This window comes from Hibiscus syriacus, unplaced genomic scaffold, assembly GCF_006381635.1.
Source record: "Hibiscus syriacus cultivar Baekdansim isolate YM2019G1 unplaced genomic scaffold, ASM638163v2 tig00110328_pilon, whole genome shotgun sequence".
Classification (NCBI taxonomy): domain Eukaryota; kingdom Viridiplantae; phylum Streptophyta; class Magnoliopsida; order Malvales; family Malvaceae; genus Hibiscus; species Hibiscus syriacus.
In genome coordinates, this window is record NW_024062685.1 from 4,287,819 (window position 1) to 4,311,021 (window position 23,203).

A 23,203-nucleotide genomic window follows, 5' to 3' on the forward strand; every position below is an offset into this window, starting at 1 on the left:
AATTTAAGTTTACACTAATATACAACATAAATAACATATGTAGTCAAATTTGTACCAATTAACTATTTTGGCTCAATACTTGAGCCTTGCTTCTTCAACCCAAACCTCATGTTTAATTCTTTTGGGTATCATTTAAGCGTCCAAAATTTTCTTTCTTCTAAAGGGTGACATACGTCACCCTCTAATTGGTGATAAAAATATATTTATTAAATTAAAATAAACTTAATCATCAATCGGATGGTGACACATCTCATTACACTTGACACTAGTGACATATGACATTATTTAATTTGAGGGTTAAGTTTATTTTAATTTATTAAAATTAAGACCAATCTTACAAAATATATAAGTAACAATGACCAAATGTGTAATTATACTACATATTTTAACGGCCACATCAACTTCTCCGCTAAATATTAACGACAAGTAGCTTAATTGAACGCATTTAAAAAGTTGAGTGACATGATTGACAAAATTTCAAAAATGATAGTCAAAATGAAAAGAGGCAATAGTTAAGTGGTCACTGATATAGTTTACCTTTTATTTTAAATAATTTATTTTTAAATTTTTAACTAATTTATAATTATTAGTTGAGTCCTTTAAAATTTTAAATTTTTATAAATTAAACTAATGGTGTTCATCGGTGCTTGTCGAACGTAGCAAACTCATTCTATATAGAAAAGATAAAAAAATAGGATTTGTGTCGAAAAACTATATGTAAAATATTTTTAATACGTATATACATATTTTGTCTTGAATCATGAATAAAAATCAATAAAAAAATATTTTTTATATTAGTTCTTCAAAAGGTTGTTAATAGTTGCCTTTTATTTTTTTTATATGATAAAAAATTGAAGACTCATATTATGATAATATAAATAAACACATATGGAAGAGAAGAAATCAAATGATTTTCGACCCAGAGATGATTGAAAGGGATTCGATTATCATACAAGCTAGTAGATTGACCCAAGAATTACAGAGTTTTGATTCTACTAATTCTGGCAGCATACTAACCAGAGATAATGTTTGATGCAAATGGCAAAAACCAACAAATAATTATTGTAAAATAAACATAGATAGTACCAAACGACAGATCAATGGAGAAGCTATGTGTGGGGTTGTTGCAAGATACTGCAATCGCAATTGGCGTTGGGGTTTTGGGAAAAAGATAGAGATATGTTCTATTTTGGAAGCAGAGTTGTGGGGTATCCATGAGGGCTTAAGAATCGCTTGGATGGGGATGAAAGGAGCGTGATTTTAGAATCTGATAATAGAGAAGCTATCAACCTGATCAAGAATAGATCAATCGACCACAGTAAATTTGCTATTCTGCAACACATCGAGAAAATGCTGAAGAGAAATTGGTTAGTAGAACTGAATCACATACCTAGAGAGGTCAATCGTGTCACCGATTTCGTCGCCAAGCAGATGCAGAAACTCCACGAAGATACCAATTTTCTGGAAGAGTGCCCTAAAGAAGCTGAGGAACTGTTGCTAGTGGATAGAACGGGAAGCTAGGCGGCCAATTTACCTTTTATTAACCATAAAAAATAAAAAAAATTAATATTGAATCAAATAATTTTTGTGGTTTAGAGATTTGTTGTCATTTGAGATTTCAAGTTCGAGCTTCGCATATGTTTATCTAATTGAATAGTTCAAAATAATTAAACAAATATTATCTTTTTTGTATACACCTCAGATTTATCAAAAACTAAAAAAACCTAAAATTAATAACAAATATTAATAATTAAAAGTAAATAAATCTTTTATAATATACAAAATTTAGTCGGAATGACAAAAACTGTAACATCCCCAACCCGTATCCGACCCGGATCCGAGTTTGAGGTGTCACATCAACTTTTAAACAATTACTTGTTCAAAATAATGAAAAATCCCCATTAAATAAAACTTCATATTATTTCAAAATAAAAGGTTTCACACTTATCAGAGCATATACAATTCAAATTGTTTATATTACATGCCAACTACATCTAAAAGAATAAAATACATATCAAACATTTTTTTTCTGATCTGAACTTTGTAAGGAAGATGCTAAGTTGTCTTGCTCCTCTTAAATTCTCTTCGCGCTTTCCGAAACCTACGTGTGAGACACTCATACGCTAAGTCGAAGACTTAGTGAGGCATATAAAACTCATAATTGAAACTCTAATTCCTAAACATGCATGAACATATCATACAATAATATCATACAAATCAATATAACATTCCATATAATCACATGCATACAAATAGATAAATCTTATCTTAATTATCAATAGCCTCATTTCAGAATCAATATTTCATCCATTTATATCTTTTAGTTATCTATTGTTATACTTAAACTTCTTAACAATCATATCATTCATTTAACAATTAATATATTCGACATTACATATAACATATATTACATTTCACATAGCAAAACAGGTACATTACATATCATGTATTTGTTTGTATTTCTTTATTAGCACATGTACACCTATGCGAACTATAAATATGTGAGTCTATAGAGGTTGTGCACTAATGTTGTCACCACAGCTCGTATAAATGCACCGAAGTGCCACATAGAATTGCAGCGTAGTGCCGCGTAGAAATGCACCGAAGTGCCATATAATATGTCCCTAAAGACCACGTAGAAATTCCTTAAGAATCATATAAATATGCCAAGGATCAAGTATGTGTCTCAAAAGACCTCACACGTGTTCCAAAGAATACATATATGTCCCGAACGACTGCGTAGACCCTCGACTCTTTGCATGTCAACTATACCTCTAGCTCTCAATTTACATAACATGGACATTATCTTTTATCTTATTTCACATAATCACATCACTTAACGACATATTCTCATAGTTTCTTATCACATCATGTGATCATATCACTTATAAGCGCATAACTCATATTCACATATCCTATCTACATGTATACACATGAATCAAATGGCATATACCAAATCATATTAATATATATATATCTTATGCAATCACATTACTTATACTCACATGGATCAATATCATAGAACTTAGTTCTCTTTTTCATGTTATCACACCGACATATAATCTTATATAAATCCTATAGGTAAAAGCTATTTATCTTTATCTCATTTTCCCTTTGTACCGGCTTACATGATTTATTATACTAACTATACAATAACATATAACCCTTATCACTTATCTCACCTTACTTAATTAGAGTTACTCTATCCATTTAATTTAGTTCTACATAACTCCTATAACCTCATCATAGAGTTTTATAGTTCTTCATGTTATAACTCATATAACATAGTTTCCTTTTAAAAAATATTACTCTTTCTTATAGTGCTTAGCCTATAGGTTCGTATCATCGTTATGTTTGTGTCCCCTAATTTATATACCATTTTCAAAGAGTCTATTAACTTATTATCTTCTAATTTATATTTTATTCTCTTAAATATTCTATAGTCACATATAGTTTCATGACTTATCACTTATGTAATTTACATTGCATTCTTATATATATGTATCACAATAAACCTTAGCTTAATTATTCTATCAGAAACCTATACTTACATGGCTTGCCTCTTACAATAATATCTTTACACATCTTATTTTATTATCTCCCGTTATCTTATAATAATGTTTTACTTACATCCTGTATCATATACAAAACATATCAACATACAACACATATACTTCTATCAAAACATGCTTATATTCATTAATTTATGCATTCTAATATAGGAAATAGACTCGTCGCAAGTCATATTTCTATTACACATCATATAACTAGCATGCACTCACTTGGCCTCACTAGTCAAAACCGATCTCTAAACTTTCCCCTTGATCGATCTTACTTTTCAATGATTTCGGAACTTGTTTAGGCTCTGTATCTACATAATTATACATTTGAAGGCAATTATCATATACCTACACCTTGTAATCTGATACTAACAACTTAAATGAACTTAATAAACTAATATTCACTTTTTCCTTTAGGGGTGTACCGATGCACTATAGGTGCATGGTACCCAAAATAGCTTCAAAATATTCATGCATCGATACACCCCAAGAATCAAAACTAAGCTTAAAACTTAAGAATTAACCAATTGAAATTAAGCTTACCTTTGCCATGGAGCTTACGGGAAGAGAAGAGGAATGAGACAACCCAAGCTCTAAACTTTTCTTTTCTTTTCCCACTCTTTCCATGTGTTTTATAAGCTCAAAAGAAAGATAAAAATCTTTCTGGTCAAATGACCATTTTACCCTTTATTTCCTTTAATAATTACCAACAAACATCCACTAAGTATTCCAATTTAATCACTAAACTTTTAAATCTTTCAAAATCAGACTTTAAAATTTCAAAATTTCTATTTTAGTCACTAACCCTGATTTTAGGATATTACAAATCTCCTCTCCTTTAAGAAAATTCGTCCTCGAATTTTCATTGCACACACCAATAAAAACATATCTTTTAATGTTCTCGTGTTTCTTTCTCCACTTTATTCCTTACGCAATTGCAACTAATGATTTGCCTTCAATTTCCAAATAACTCAATCCATTTCGATCTTTTCTCTTCTTTGGTTATACACTTACTTTTGACCGTTGAAAATCAATTTCCAACCAATGATTTACTTTTGCCTCCATTCTCATCACTTTATATCATAAATCAATATATTTCTTCATTAAGCTCTAATTACCTTATAACAATAACTCAAACTCTTATTCTATCATCATTTAACCAAAGCACAACCTTAACTCTTCTTCAAATTTGATTAAACATACATTTTATAGAATCAAACAATCTTTTCACATCACCTTGCATACTTTTCTTACTTCTATAACAAATTTATCGTCTACTCTTCCATATAACTTTATCATATCTGATCATTTAAACTCAATCCTTTTCATTCTTTATTCCATTATTTCTTTATTCATTCCAAATCAAAATCTCCTTATACACAAATCGTATCTTTCCTTTCATTTTCACACATTCTTGCCCTATCACCTATACTCATCTTTGTGTATCAATCTTCATTGCATCCTCATAACTTTGATAACTCAATTTATGTATACAAAACTTCATTCTTTACCATCTCTTATACATGTATTTCCTTGTCTACACCATATATATGATCAAAACCATATCTAAATCCACATCATAATTGATTAACTCAACTTTATATTTTCTTCCAATCTTATAACTCTATCACCTTTACTCTGACAGCTAGTCAACAACATCTGTTCAATCTAGGGCACAAGCCCCAGTCAATCAATCATATACATCCTGTAATTTTCGTTGTTCAATCTCAACACTTTGATTTCCTTTGTCTTATAAATTGTTAATCGATATACCCGTTCTTAAATTCTTCTTATAAATCCTTAGCTTGTATTCAGATATGCTTCGTATTTATTTATCTCAACCTAACAATATCTTATAATCTTATAATTTCGGTACATTTTTATCACATACTCTGGTTAGCCAATGCTAACTCTTTCCATCTTAACTGCAAACCCTTATCATATACACACTCTTGCTTATACTCAATAATATCCCTTCGTTTCAAACTTATAAGCTCTGACTTTATACATCTTATACACTTTTCACTATTACACTTATTCTTGAATTCTTCTACTAATTCTCACCTCATCATTGATCTTTGAACGTTTTTATGGTGACACTGATTCACCATAATCTATCTTATCCATGAAATAATAAGAATACTTCACCTCACTTTTACGATTCAAACCTGTGAAAACCTTCTATCACTATTCTAATATGATTTCAACTTTCTGAAATCAATCTTTGATCTTACGAGGCACTTTCTGAGGTGTCCACTCTTCCTCCTGCCTGGCCAGGGCAGGTGAATTGCTATCACGATTAGGAATATCGCCTCACACTTCACTTCGAAACTATTATAATCAGAATTCTACTATATTATACTAATCTTATTCTATTAACAAGACAGTACACTCCTTGCACTTATCATATCAGAAATTATCGACTTGGTGTTGGCATGTACACATTTTACAACTCATTAACTTCGGTTTAAGCCTAGAATTGGCTAAACCTTAGCTCTGATACCATTAAATGTAATACCCCCAACCCGGATCCGACCCGGATCCGAGTTTGAGGTGTCACATCAACTTTTAAATATTTACTTGTTCAAAATAATGAAAAATCCCCATTAAATAAAACTTCATATTATTTCAAAATAAAAGGTTTCACACTTATCAGAGCATATACAATTCAAATCATTTATATTACATGCCAACTACATCTAAAAGAATAAAATACATATCAAACATTTCTTTTCTGATCTGAACTTTGTAAGGAAGATGCTGACCTGTCTTGCTCCTCTTAACTTCTCTTCGCGCTTTCCGAAACCTACGTGTGAGACACTCACACGCTAAGTCGAAGACTTAGTGAGGCATATAAAATTCATAATTGAAACTCTAATTCCTAAACATGCATGAACATATCATACAATAATAGCATACAAATCAATATAACATTTCATATAATCACATGCATACAAATAGATAAATCTTATCTTAATTATCAATAGCCTCATTTCATAATCAATATTCCATCCATTTATATCTTTTAGTTATCTATTCTTATACTTAAACTTCTTAACAATCATATCATTCATTTAACAATTAATATATTTGACATTACATATAACATATATTATATTTCACATAGCAAAACAGGTACATTACATATCATGTATTTGTTTTTATTTCTTTATTAGCCCATGTACACCTATGAGAACTATATATATGTGAGTCTATAGAGGTTGTGCACTAATGCTGTCACCACAGCTCGTATAAATGCACCAAAGTTCCACGTAGAATTCACTGTAGTGCCACGTAGAAATGCACCGAAGTGCCATATAATATGTCCCTAAAGACCACGTGGAAATACCTTAAGAATCATATACATATGCCAAGGATCAAGTATGTGTCTCAAAAGACCTCACACATGTTCTAAAGAATACATATATGTCCCGAAGGACCGCGTAGACCCTCGACTCTTAGCATGCCAACTATACCTCTAGCTCTCAATTTATATAACATGGGCAATGATCCGAGTCCGAGGTGTCACATCAACTTTTAAACATTTACTTGTTCAAAATAATGAAAAACCCCATTAAATAAAACTTCATATTATTTCAAAATAAAAGGTTTCACACTTATAAGAGCATATACAATTCAAATCGTTTATATTACATGCCAACTACATCTAAAAGAATATAATACATATCAAACATTTCTTTTCTGATCTGAACTTTGTAAGGAAGATGTTGACCTGTCTTGCTCCTCTTAACTTCTCTTTGCGCTTTTCGAAACCTACGTATGAGATACTCACACGCTAAGTCGAATACTTAGTGAGGCATATAAAACTCATAATTGAAACTCTTATTCCTAAACATGCATGAACATATCATACAATAATATCATACAAATCAATATAACATTACATATAATCACATGCATACAAATAGATAAATCTTATCTTAATTATCAATAGCCTCGTTTCATAATCAATATTCCATCCATTTATATCTTTTAGTTATCTATTCTTATACTTAAACTTCTTAACAATCATATCATTCATTTAACAATTAATATATTTGACATTACATATAACATATATTACATTTCACATAGCAAAACAGGTACATTACATATCATGTATTTGTTTGTATTTCTTTATTAGCCCATGTACACCTATGAGAACAATAGATATGTGAGTCTATAGAGATTGTGCACTAATGTTGTCCCCACAGCTCGTATAAATGCACCGAAGTACCACGTAGAATTGCACCATAGTGCCGCGTAGAAATGCACCGAAGTGCCATATAATATGTCCCTAAGAACCACGTAGAAATTCCTTAAGAATCATATACATATTCCAAGGATCAAGTATGTGTCTCAAAAGACCTCACACATGTTCCAAAGAATACATATATGTCCTGAAGGACCACGTAGACCCTCGACTCTTTGCATGCCAACTATACCTCTAGCTCTCAATTTACATAACATGGGCATTATCTTTTATCTTATTTCACATAATCACATCACTTAACGATATATTCTCATAGTTTCTTATCACATCATGTGATCATATCACTTATAAACGCATAGCTCATATTCACATATTGTATCTACATGTATACACATGAATCAAATGTCATATACCAAATCATATGAATATATATATATATATCTTATGCAATCACATTACTTATACTCACATGGATCAATATCATAGAACTTAGTTCACTTTTTCATGTTATCACACTGACATATAATCTTATATAAATCCTATAGGTAAAAGCTATTTATCTTTATCTCATTTTCCCTTTGTACCGACTTACATGATTTATTATACTAATCTATACAATAACATATAACCCTTATCACTTATCTCATCTTACTTAATTAGAGTTACTCTATCCATTTAGTTTAGTTATACATAACTCCTATAACCTCCTCATAGAGTTTTATAGTTCTTCATGTTATAACTCTTATAACATAGTTTCCTTTTAAAATATATTACTCTTTCTTATAGTGCTTAGCTTATAGGTTCGTATCATTGTTATGCTCGTGTCCCCTAATTTATATACCATTTTCAAAGAGTCTCTTAACTTATTATCTTCTGATTTATATTTTATTCTCTTAAATATTCTCATAGTCACATATAACTTCATGACTTATCACTTATGTAATTTACATTGCATTCTTATATATATGTATCACAATAAACCTTAACTTAATTATTCTATCAGTAACCTATACTTACATGGCCTGTCTCTTACAATAATATCTTTACACATCTTATTTTATTATCTCCTGTTATCTTATAATAATGTTTTACTTACATCCTGTATCATATATAAAACATATCAACATACAACACATATACTCCTATAAAAAACATGATTATATTCATTAATTTATGCATTCTAATATAGGAAATAGACTCGTCGCAAGTCATATTTCTATTACACATCATATAACTAGCATGCACTCACCTGGCCTCACTAGTCAAAACCAATCTCTAAACTTTCCCCTTGATCGATCTTACTTGTCAATGATTCTGGAACTTGTTTAAGCTCTGTATCTACATAATTATACATTTTAAGGCAATTATCATATACCTACACCTTGTAATCCGATACTAACAACTTAAATGAACTTAATAAACTAATATTCACTTTTTCCTTTAGGGGTGTATCGATGCACTATAAGTGCATCGGTACCCAAAATAGCTTCGAAATATTCATGCATCGATGCACCCCCAAGAATCAAAACTAAGCTTAAAACTTAAGAATTAACCAACTGGAATTAAGCTTACCTTTGCCTTGGAGCTTACGGGAAGAGAAGAGGAAGGAGACAACCCAAGCTCTAGACTTTTCTTTTCCTTTCTCACTCTTTCCACGTGTTTTATAAGCTTAAAAGAAAGATAAAAAAATCTTTCTGGTCAAATGACCATTTTACCCTTTATTTCCTTTAATAATTACCAACAAACATCCACTAAGTATTCCAATTTAATCACTAAACTTTTAAATCTTTCAAAATCAAACTTCAAATTTTCAAATTTTCTATTTTAGTCACTAACCCTGATTTTAGGATATTACAAAAACACAGTAAAATTAAGAGAATTATATAAGCAGACCAAAACCTATAACAAAAAACCAATTCCATAATGCATTTGGTAACATCGTCAAGGACTTCAAATTTAATAGAATTTCCATGTCGCTTGGAGAAATTAATGGTCAATGGAAAAATTGTACATCCCAGGGGGGGGGGGAATCTATCCACCCTAAACAAATAATATCATAACAAAAGGATGCGAACAGTAAAATATTTCACCTTTGAAGTTTGATAATGTCCTAAAAAAATAAATTTGAAACAATCCAATGAACTTGTAGGAGTCATTTTTAAAATAATAATTTATTATCCATATATTAAAGTTAGAAGAGTCTACATCGTACGTCACATATCACAACATATATTTAAAACGGTGTACCGAAATGCACCACAAGTAAATTTGTCTTTATTATGTAAATATTAAAAAGTATAAGAATTTATTTTAAAATTAATCATTAATTAAATTTTAATTTTACTTTTAATAGAAAATATAATTAATTTATAATTCTTTTTATTAAAAATAATAATTAATTTAAGTAATATAATTTTTAGAATTAAGATATGTAAATTATTTAGATTAGAAATTATCATCATCAACAACTACCGTCTGAGACATTAACTAATTAGAAAACTCGTCGGAAAATATGTAAGTAATTAAGAGATTGAAAGGTTAACCTAAGTTAATTTACAAAGATTAAGAAAAACTACAAAACTGAAAATGGTCATAAGGAAAATCAAAAATAGCACACGACCAATAACATTCTCGAGCTATATAAATTCAGTAAGGCACGACTACTAACGTTAAAATTATGTGAGTTCTTGAATGAAGGAAGGGATCGAAGGGTTCGGGGTATTTTAAGTCTAGGTTTAAGCTTCGGGGTAGCCTGACCACCATTGGTGGTGGTCGGAGGCATAGAGAAGCGTCGATTTATGACATAGAGGGTTCTCGACTATTTTGATCTAAAAGAAGGGAGAGCTTAGGAGAGGAAACACTGGCTTTGGGTCAATTTGAGTAGTTGGTTGAGATCTCCGGTCGAATTTGAGGGCGAGTGGAGTACTAGGTCGCCGTTGAATGGTAATTGGTGGCGTCAGGTGGAAGTAGAAAAGCTTACTGTCGAAAGCAATGGGAGAGGGAAGTTGAGAGTAAGGCTGTAAATGAGACGAGACAAATCGCGAGCTACTCGAGATCGACTCGATCAATGCTCGATAAATACTCAGATCAAATGGACTCGACTCGTGCTCGAGCTCGACACTAGTTCTTAACGAGCCAAAACAAGCTACTTGATATTCGAATCGAAAAGCTTGTGAGTAGCTCGTAAATATAATATATTAAGATTTTATTTTTAAAAAAATAAATTATTAATAATATTAACATTTATGTATTGATTTTTTTTAAATACAATAAGATTTTCATGTATTTAAGGTTCAGGTACAATCGTCTCCGGAAGTAGTCGACTACGATAAGGACCAATTACTCTTCCACCTATACTGAATGCAGATTTTGATGGGACAGTGGAGACAGGAATGCCCAAAATATCCTTTGCTATTTGTTGGAGAGTTGGATAAATTACATGTTATATCTTATACAATATTAGAATTTATAAATTAGTCTAAAAAATTACACCTAAATTCATAATGGTCCAAAATTTAATGGATATTTAGCTGGGCGGCGGATGTGGGGCGGGCGGATGCGGGGCGGGTAATGTCTCAAACCCATTACCCGCCCACCACCCGCGACAGGTACCACTTTCTAAATCCACACCCGTCCACTACCCGCTAAAATTATACCTATCCCCGCCCCAATTGGAGCGGATGCGGTACGGAATCCACGAAACTGTACCCGTTTGCCATCCCTAGTTGATTATGTTGGGTTAATTGGTGGGGAAATGTAGCATTTAAGGTTATGTTTTGAAGGTTTAGGGTTATTACTTCAAGTTTAGTTTGTTATGGCAGATTTTAAGAATGGATTATGAATTTGGGGTTGGTCATGTAATTAAAGTTTTTTTTGGAATTTGAGGTTCAGAATATAATTGAAGTATTTTGGAAATTGGGGTTTAGAATGTAATTGATGATTGTATTGCAAGTTTTAAAAGTTGAGAGACATAAATGTAAGCGTCTGAAAGTTCAGTGACCATTTATATAATTTACCCTAATGATAGTGAAAAGGTTGTTACGTCGGGGACCATATTGCAAACGAACTAAATGTTTGGTAACTATATTGCAAGTTTTAAAAGTTAAGGGACCTAAATGCAAGCATCTAAAAAGTTCAATGACCATTTATATATTTTACCCTATTATTTATTTTATTTTTTAAAGGTTTAATTTCCAAATAAGTGCTCAAACTATCCCTTTTGTGCCAAATAAGTGCCTATGGTTTTTTTAACCCATGCAGGTGTTTAACGTTACAAACGTTATATATTTAGGTGCCCAGGTAGTCAACGCCGTTAATTTTTCCCGTTAAGTGACACTTGTCAACACCTGGTAAATTTCAAATTTTTATATAAAAGTTTAAAAAATAAAATTATATATTTTTAAAAAAGAAAAAACATAAATTTTGAAATAACCCTTAGACTTTGAAAACTTTCATTACAACCCCTAAACCCACATTGATCGTTGTCTTTTACCTTTGAAGAAGCTCCACCCAACCTCCCCTCCTCCCGATTACCATAACCCTTATGAAATCGTGATTGGTTGACGATCAATCTGTAACACCCCTAACCCGTATCCGACCCGGATACGAGTCCGAGATGTCACATTGACTATTAAAACAATTATTTTTTCAAAATAATGAAAATGTTGACTTTTATTAAATCAAATTACATACTTTATACAATTTATATCAAAAAATTTACAAAACTTATCAGAGTGAATCCAATTCAAATATTTTATTTCATGCCAACAACTTTCTATATAACAAAATACATATTATTCAAATATACTTTTCTGATCTGATCTTTGGAAAGGAGTAACTTACCTGCTTTGCCTTCCCATGATCCTCTTCTTGCCCACGGAACCTACGTGTGAAACATTCACACGCTAAGTCGATGACTTAGTGAGACATTTAAAAACATATAAGGTAACTTTAACTCCTAACAATGCATAAAGATATAATTATATCATATCATACAAAATTCATATGTCCTTTCATGTAACAAATGTATACATATATATATATAATAATATTATCATCATTCACATTCTTTTTATTATCAATATTATTTCCATTCATTCATTTCCTCATGTAATCTTATCCTTAACCTTTATGCACATCATATCATACATTTCACAAATTAAACACATAGTATCTCGTCCAATTTATTTAAGTTAATTCTTTTATTTGCCCATGGTACACTGGTGAGAACTAAAGATATGTGAGTACACAGAGGTTGTGCACATATGCTGTCACCACAGCTCGTATAATTCCCATTAGGGGCGCATAGAATTTGTCCCGAATGACCACTATGTCCCGAAAGGCCAGTCCTTAAGAACCATATACATATTCCAATGGACCAAATAAGTGTATCGAAGTACCACATATATGTTCCAAAGGATTACATATATATCCCTAAGGACCACGTAGAACCCTCGACTTTTGGCATGCCAACTATACCTCTAGCTCTCATGTCACATAACATGGGCATTATGCTTTATATTTGTCACATATTCACGTAGTCACATGATTCACTTACACGCAGATCATTTTCATATAGCTTACATGTCACATATATCACATAGTTTATCTCTCTTAATATTTACTCACATAACTCATAATCATATGACTTATCTCATAGTCATATTTTCATATGTTCACCTAGTTACATAGCTCATTCACATATACATGTTCTCATATAATTCATTGTCACATGGTTTATATCATACTCACATAACATGTATTCACAACAATCATATAATATACACAATAGCATACATCACATATACTCATATCAAACACGTGCTTATAATCATGAATTCATGCATTCTAATATAGGAAATAGACTTATCACAAGTCTTATTTCCATTCATCATCATGTAATATCTAATATGCACTCACCTTAGTCTCACTTAATTTCCAAATCCACCTCTATGACTTCCTCTCTTTGACTCGAATCCTAACTCCGAAGTTGTTCCAAAACTTGCTTGTGCTTGATATCTACACAATCATATATATACATATCAACATTCTAATTATCATGATTCGAATCCTTAATTTCTTAAGCTAGAAGAAAGAGTTAATCCAAATTTTCTCTTGCAGTGGTATCGATACCCCCATAGGGTATCGATATTTCCCTAATTGTAGTATCGATACCAATCCGGTATCGATACCAATTTTGCATTCGATGTTTTTGTTTCAAGCATGGTATAGACCTTAATTTCTTAAGCTAGAAGAAAGAGTTAATCCAAATTTTCTCTTGCAGTGGTATCGGTACCCCCATAGGGTATCGATACTTCCCTAACTGTGGTATCGATACCAATCCGAGTATCGATACCAATTTTGCATTCGATGTTTTTGTTTCAAGCATGGTATCGATAATGTCCTTATGGTATCGGTACCCTTGGTATCGATACTACCTTCCAGGTATCAATACCCCATGAATGCCTTTGTTAATTCCATACTTGAAGTATCGGTACCTGATGAAGCAGTACCGATACCCAAAGCCCATATTTCACTTTTAGAACCCGAAAATTCACTCATTACAACTCAAATCCTTCATGTCTTAACCCCTTTAATATTCTTAACTCAAGTATACATACCTAAACCAATTTCTATGCATTTAATACCTCTTTATCTTAAAAATTCTATCCTCTATATAAAAATCAAGAATCATACCAAATTTTCAACATGTTCTAATTCCAATTATATCACCTCATATCTCTTAATTCAACTATTGACAAGTCAAATTTAGTTTCAAATTCTACTTATCAACTCTTTTCTAAGATTTCATTTAAAACCCCCTTATCTTTGATCTCTCCTAACTCATTCATCTTATAGTTTTAGGATAACTTAAGCTTTCCTTAAGCTTAAATATCATCTAAGGATCATAAACAACTCTTAATTTCAGCAAATAATCAACTAACAAGAAAACTCACCTTTGCTCTTGAAGTCCACGGCTGAAGAAGAAGAAGAAGAAAGTTTTCTGGAGAAATCTTCCATTTTCCTCTTTTCCACGTGGTTCATTATCTTATAAAGGGAAATAAAAATCTTTCTTGTCAAATGACCATTTTACCCTTTACTTTATTTAATAATTACTAACAATCCTTTATAAAATATTTCCAAATAAATCCTTGAACTTTTCAATCTTTTGAAAGCATACCTCAAAGTTTCAAAACTTCATTTTGATCACCAACCCTGATTTTGGGATGTTACACAATCGACCACAAATTGACTTTTTAAATCTCACGAACCCTAGGATGAAAGTCGCGATCCCACGCGATTTCGACGGTGAATCGACAACAACTACGATGACATATAACTAGGATGATGTCAAGGACTACGCCGGCGACGGCGGTGGTGACCGGAGAAGGCGCCGATGGCGTATTAAGGTTAGTATTTAGTATTTTGGGGCTATTTTATAATATAAGAAAAGTTAGGGTTTTTTTATAAACATAATAATATTTTTTATAAAAAATAAATTTTAAAATTATCAGGTGTTGACACGTGGAACTTAACTGGGAAAACTAACAGTGTTGATGATCTGGGCACCTAAAAGGGTAACGTTTGTAACGTTAGGCACACGGATAGGTAAAAAAACTGTAGGCACTTATTTGGCAAAAAATCCATAGTTTGGGCACTTATTTGGGAGTTAAGCCTTTTTTAAATTTATTTTTATTTATTAATATATAAAAATTAAAATTAAAGGGTGATGTGGCATATTTTGATTGGCCACTAATTTTTTTAACGGAGTTAACGATTTTGGGTAAACGAAGTAATGATTTAAAGTTAAGAGGCAAAACGTCTCGAAAAATACTTTAGGGACAACTCGATAAAAATGGTATAGTTCAAGGAGTAATGGTGCATTTAAACCTATATTTTTTTAATATTCACACAATAAGGACAAACTTGTTTATGGTGTGTTTTGATACGTCGCTTTTGTGGCACATTACGGTAAACGACGTGCACAGTATAATTTTTCATTAAAGTTGTTTTACAACTTAAATTTATATAAATACATATTTAATAAAATAAATACAAATTAATTTTACTCAAATATATTTTAAGATTAATTTTAAGTAATTCATGTTTTCTTCTCACAAATAATTTAAATAAAAAATATATGTAATAAAACATGATTAATTAAACGTGTGTTTATCATATGTGACAAAAATTATATAGTTTTTTTAAATAAACATTTTTATAATAGTAATTGATTTTTAAACTAATATTATTCTCATAAATTAACAAATGCAACATGCTATGAAATTACAAAAATCTCCCCAAATAACTTTAAAAGAATTATACTACCGACTTCATAAACGACGCAGTCCATAGACAGCTTTCCACCAAGTCCCCTTCCCCAATTTGTAGTGTGATCCGTGAGATCTTGTCGTGTTCACTTAGCAGCCATCGACATCTGGGCACTCGCACGCGTTAAGTCAGCCGCTGGCAGGCCAGATTATTTACATTCTAGACCTTGGCCTATAAATTCAGCAACCCAAATTTGAATTTCCTCATCCAAAGAACAAGGAAACCCAGAACACGCGTTTTTTTTAATTTGGTTAAGGGATAATGGGGAGTGAAGCAGTGATTGTGAGGAAACCAAGATTTCTCGGCCTCCATTGATTTAGAACTAGCGGAGCGATTCTCAAGAAACAGATAGAGACCAAATGGCCTAAATCGGTCTTGGAAATCCGATGTCGAAGGGATCTTCGATCATCCTTATTACGAATGGTTTCAGTTCAACAAGTTAAAAATCAAATAATAATCGAACGTTTTCCCCTTTCAATTTTCTTATTGTTTCCTTTAGTTTTTTTTTTTTCAAATCAATACAATCATGGAGCCATCTTGTCGTGCGGGTTGCCGGGATTTCAGGCGAAGGTGCGTTGAAACTGCTGTTTATGATTTTCAATTTTATTTTGGGTAAAGTACACAAATAATCCCTTAATTATAGTATCGCTTTATTAAATCACTTAATTATTAAAAATTATAAAATAATTTTCAACTATAAATTAATTTGTTGAGTTATTGACTATGAAAAATTATAATTTTGATTGCTATAAAAATTTTAGCGAAAAATGACGAACTTAAAATATAATAAATAGTTAGGTAATCATTTTATAACTTTTAATAGTAAAAAGATTCAACAAAGCAATTCTAATCAAATATTTAAAAAATAATATATTATAATTTTTAATAATTCAGCTCTTAATCATTCTGAAGCAAACAAACAACCCCTTATTCTCTCCATTTAGTGCCCGACTGTTCACTTTTTAGGTATTTTAAACGCCCATCACGTTTAACTGGGAAGTTCTACTGTGCGGCGGTTAAAAAACAGTGTGGCCGGTTAAAATTTTGATCGGTAATGTTATATCATTTAACTGGAAATATTATCAAGTACAATAACATATTAGGTAGCGCTTATATAATGTAATATGTAGCGTTTATATAATAAAATAGGCATTTAACCGAAAATATTATCAAGTACAATAACATATTAGGTAGCTCTTATATAATGTAATAGGTAGCGCTTATATTTACATATTTTCGAAGTAAACCGGTATATTTATACCAGTAACATTGCAAATTTACCTATTACATTATTATTATCGGTTACGATGTTTTTTAGATCGATACAATTTTAAATGTATCGACAGTTTATGCTTGCACCTGGTTGGGCATTCATATTTCATTCTGGAAAAAAGTAAAGACACAAACTAACAACGTGTCGATATATTATTTAGACTTATTCTCTCATAAAACCGGTATATTTATACCGGTTACATTGAAAATTTACCTATTACATTATACTTATGGGTTTCGATATTTCCAGGATCGATACTTTTTTATAAATGTATCGACACTTTATGGTTTCACCCTTTTTGGTATTCATTCTGGACCAAAAGTATCGACACAAATTTATCAAGTGTCGACATTTTATGCGTGCACCTCGTTTATGCATTCATCCTGGACAATAAGTATCGACACAAATTACACAAGTGTCGATACATTATGTTGACATGTTTTCTAATTAACCGGTATATTTATACCGGTTACATTGTTAATTTACCTATTACATTATAATTATTGGTTTTGATTTTTTTGGGTCGATACTTGTATAAAATGTATCGACATATATTTAGGTATTTATTATACATACCTAAATATGTACATCGAATTTAATGTTGTGCCCACCCTTTAACTACCACTACCAATACTACATCCTATTGAAAGCAACACGACTGAAACATGTTCAATGAACCTTTGCTTACATCTCCATCAACTCTGGGACCACTGAACTTGCACAACAAAATTTTTGCCATGGATCATACTGATGCAGACAATGTTAAGCCAACCGAGGAATGCCATGAAGTACATAATGTTGATGAATCTGACAGATTGGTTGGTCAGCTCTTCTGTTCACGTGATCAAGCTTGGTACTTTTACAAGGGATTCGCACGGGAACATGGGTTTAGTGCACGTATGGGAACAACACGGCTTGACGTGGAAGGGAATGTGAACACACAAGAATTTTGTTGTTCCAAAGAAGGGTTTCGAGCATCAAAAGTCAATATTGTTAATCGTCAACGTACTCATACACCAGTCACAAGAACAGGATGTAAGGCTAGAGTCGTAGTTACAACAACAAATACAAACGATCAGTGGGTTATAAGTAAGTCTTATCAGGAACATAATCATGCATTGTGCACACCTGTTATGACACCATTTATGCGTTCTAATAGAGTTGTGAGTAAGGTTGTTATCGATGAGGCAACAACATTGAAAGAGGTCGGTATTGCTACGTCACAAGTAATGAACTATTTAACGCAGCAGGCAGGGGGCTATCATAATTTTGGATTTACACATAAAGACCTCTACAATGCACTTCAAATAGGTAAAGCAAAGGAAATCGTCGATGGGGATGTGAATGCGCTTATTGCCTACTTTGATTATAAGAAACATGGTGATCCCGGGTTTTTTATGACATACTCGGTAGACGAATCAGGGGCATTATATAATCTTATTTGGTCTGATTCTACATCGAGATCAGATTACACATGCTTCGGTGATGTAATTACGTTCGACACAACGTACAAATATAATTTGTATGGTCGACCAATTATGCCTATTTTCGGTGTCAATCATCACCATAACACAATTGTGTTTGCCACTTCCATAATCACTGACGAGACGTCTCAATCTTTCGAGTGGGTGTTACAGAATTTTTTAGAAGCCATGATGAATAAATCACCTATTTCAGTTGTCACCAATGGGGATAGGGCAATGCAGAGGGCTATCAAATCTGTTATCCCTTATGCTAAGCAAATATTATGTTCTTGGCATCTTTCTCGCAATGCACAAGCTAACATTGGTGACCCAAAATTTACAGCAGCATTCTCAAAATGCATGGCTTCCTGGTGGATAACCGAGGAATTTGATATTCAATGGCGTTCAGTTGTTTCAAGATTCAACGTCGAAAAACATCCATGGGTGACTGAGAAGGGAAATACACTGCACTTATGGGCACAAGCATATTTAACCGGTCATTTCTTTGCCAATATTCACTCAACACAAAGGTATGAGTCTATGAATGCTTCACTAGCGATTGCATTGAAACACAAGAAGACATATTTAGATGTTGTTCTTGCAATTGAAGATGGAATTAGTAGAATGCGTATGAACGAGTTGAAAGAGAATTACTTAAGTTCCCATACGAAGCCCTTCCAGATCACAAAATTGTTCGACCTTGAAAGCCATGCTGCTGCGATTTTTACCCGCGAATCTTTTCGTGCGTTCCAATATGAACTTCTACGGGAGACATTGTACCGGATTGAGGCAGAGATTCAGTCCTTATCAGATGAATGTCAACATTATATTTTGTCAAAGTACAAAGAAAAAAATAGGAAATTTGAAATTATTTTTTATTCTCGTACGAAAACCCTAATTTTCTCCTGCAAAAAATTCGAGACAGTTGGACTTCTGTGTCACCATCAACTTCACATTTTGAAGCACTTGAATTACACATATTTGCCCGGGACTTTGATTCAAAGTAGGTGGACTAATGATGCGAAGGCTTCTGCACCCAGTTATGTTGACTTGAATGTGTCTCCAGAAGTGATGCAAATGGCACGGTTCGTTGCTCTACGTTCAACGTCAAGTAGGTTATACTACATTGCATCAAAGACAGACGAGTCTTTCAAAACCGTAAGAGATGAGATGAAAAGACTAATAGAAGAATTAGAAAACTCGTTTGGTTTGAATGATTCAGTCAACCAGAGCATTGTAATAAACAACTTTCGTGACCCTCAACGAAAACAACACAAGCGAAAAGAAGTACCGAAGAACAAGGTCGAGAAGATAATTAGGCGATGTGGGTACTGCAACGGTGAGGGACATAACAAACTAACATGTCCTCAAGTCAAGCTCAGTTTGAGTATAATGTAAATTATACAAAATTAACCCTATATTTACAAAATTTACTCTCTTAGTCTATTTTTATTGTGGATTACGATACTGTTTAATATTTCATCCGCATCATCACATAAATGCCAAACAATATGTAGAGTATAGTCTCCCACAATCATGGCCGGAATCAGTTTTGTAACTGGGATTATCCAGGTTAATCATGTTGACAACATAGCCAATAAAACCTGGGGTTTTTCAACAAAGTGTCGATACATGTTGTATACCTATTCTCTCATAAAACCGGTATATTATACCGGATACATTGTAAATTTACCTATTACATTATAATTATGGCTTTCGATGCTTTTGGGATCGACACTTTTTGAAAATGTATTGACACTTTATGCGTTCACCCTTTTTGGCATCCATTATGGACAAAAATTATCGATACAATATTAATAAGAGTCGATACATATTATAGACCTATTCTCTCATAAAACCGGTATATGTATACCGATTATATTACAAAAATACCTATTACATTATAATTATGGGTTTTGGTGTTTTTGGGATCGACACTTTATGCGTGCAACCCTTTTGGATCGACACTCTATGAAAATGTATCTACACTTTGTAGGTTCCCCCTTTTTGGCATCCATTCTGGACAAAAAAGTATCGACACAATACTAATAAGTGTCGATAAATGTTGTAGACATATTTTTCATAAAACCGGTATATTTATACCGGTTATATTAAAAAATTACCCATTGCATTATAATTATGGGTTTCGATGTTTTTTGGGTCGTTACTTTTTATATATGGATCGACACTTTATGGGAAACTTTAATTTTGGATACATTATAGAAAAAGATTATAAATATACTGATATTTCTAAGTATGAAAACTTTGTTGTGGAGATCATAGAAAACATTTCTTTAATAATGTGTTTCGATACATTTGCACGCAGATGTAAAATACATTAATAACTAGTATTGATATTTCAACAATCCTCAAATATATCTGTATACAGAGAAGTAAATATGGAATAATTAATGAAAATATGTTGAGTTAATCGAATGACGAAATTGGCCAAGAGGGGGGTGAATTGGCAATAAAAATTTTGTGGAAGCTTTTGCAGAAAATTGAAAGTAATTGCACAGCGATTTACAGTGGTTCGACTTTCTCAAACAAAGTCTACGTCCACTACCTTAGCTATCCACACTAAGGATTTTCCAACAAATTCACTAATTTGTTCTTTCTTTTGAGGCCAAAGAGATAACCTTACAATTCCCTCAAGAGTATACCCCAACTCTTGAGAACACTCTTTTCTCAAAGAGAGGATTACAAATTTGCAAACTTACAAGAAAACCTCACAAGGTAAGATGTTTGCACAATTCTAGAACAAAGAAAAGAACACTCAAAGATGAATACAACTGAGCACAAAAAGTGTTCTTGAAAGCAAAATGAATATTGAATGAAAATGGGCTTGAAATGCTCAAACTTGAGGTTTGATGCTTTCTCTTTGATTCTCTCTTGATTCTAATTGCTTGATGTTTCTTGTTGTTGATCAATGGCTTCTAAGCTTGCTTAAATACACCTTGGATCACTTCTGAACGTTGGGGATAATTAGAGAAGATATTATAGCCGTTTTAGTGTGAAAACATTTAATAAAACAGCTTGGACAGTGGGGGGAATCGGTTCCCTCTCATAGGGAATCGGTTCCCTAAGTGTAAAATTCAAATATTTCGACCGTTGAACAAGGGGGAATCGGTACCCCCTTGGGGGGAATCGGTTCCCTCCGAGCATTCTGGAAATCTCGGAGCCAAACCATTCAGGGGGGAATCGGTTCCTCCTATGGGGGGGAATCGATTCCCTCTGAGTATTCTGGAATTTTTGGCTTTGAATTGGTTCGAAATACTTTGTAAAATATTTTGAAATTGTTTTATGATTAAAACTTAATTTTACACTTAAGTAAGGATCAAAAATGATTTTTGAAATATTTGGAGTAATGTTTTGATATTCGAATAGTTATATCGAATATACTTAGAAAATCATTTGGAAAATCTTAAAATTCATTTAACTTAATTTGTTATATCGAAATATTAAAATGTTTCAACAATCTCCCCCTTTTTGATATAACAAAACATTTTAAGATTTTTGAAATCAAGTTTTGAAACTCCCCCTTACTTTAACACTTCTTCAATTTATCATGTAAAACATTAAACACTTATTCTTCTCCCCCTTTTTGTTAAATCAAAAAGACATTGTAAAACAAGGTTTTGAAAATCATTTAGCCAATTGATTTATTAATTATAAGCTTAAGCTGCTAAGATCACAATCAAAAGAGAGGTTAGCCATTAGTTTCATAAATCAATATTCATAAATAATGTGATATGGCAAAATTGGTCATATTGCTAATGATAATGTAAATAATGCAGAAATGTATAAAACACACCAAACATATAAGTTCACACCATTCATATATCCAAAATCCACAAAATCAAACAATTCAAAATGTTGAAACAATATTCATTTTGTTCAAAGTTTTAAAGCTAAACATAAAATCAAGCATCCGGATCGGTAGGAGGAAAACGGGCTCGCATAGCGGCCATCTCGTGTGTGAGTTCATTTATACGAGCGTTGGTTGATTCATTGTTTGCACGCATCTCCCGAAGAATCTCTAATTGTTGAGCTCCCATTGTGGATAAATGAGACTCTATAGAGGAAAAACGCGAGTCCATGGTAGCGTATCGGAAATCGAATGTCTCCATAAAGGATTGAAAATATGGAGGCATTTGATGCGTTTGTTGTGCTTGCTCCTCGGGCTGCTCTTCGGGTAGTTCAGGTTCTTCTTCAGCTTCATCAATATCCCTCATTAATTGGTCAAACTCGGGATCTTCGTCAGCTTCGGGTGGAGCTTGTGAAGAGCTAGCTCCCGGAGTAGAAGAACGAACCCATTCACCGGTTTCTTTGTCCTTTACCCATCCCGCTCTCGTTAAGGAAA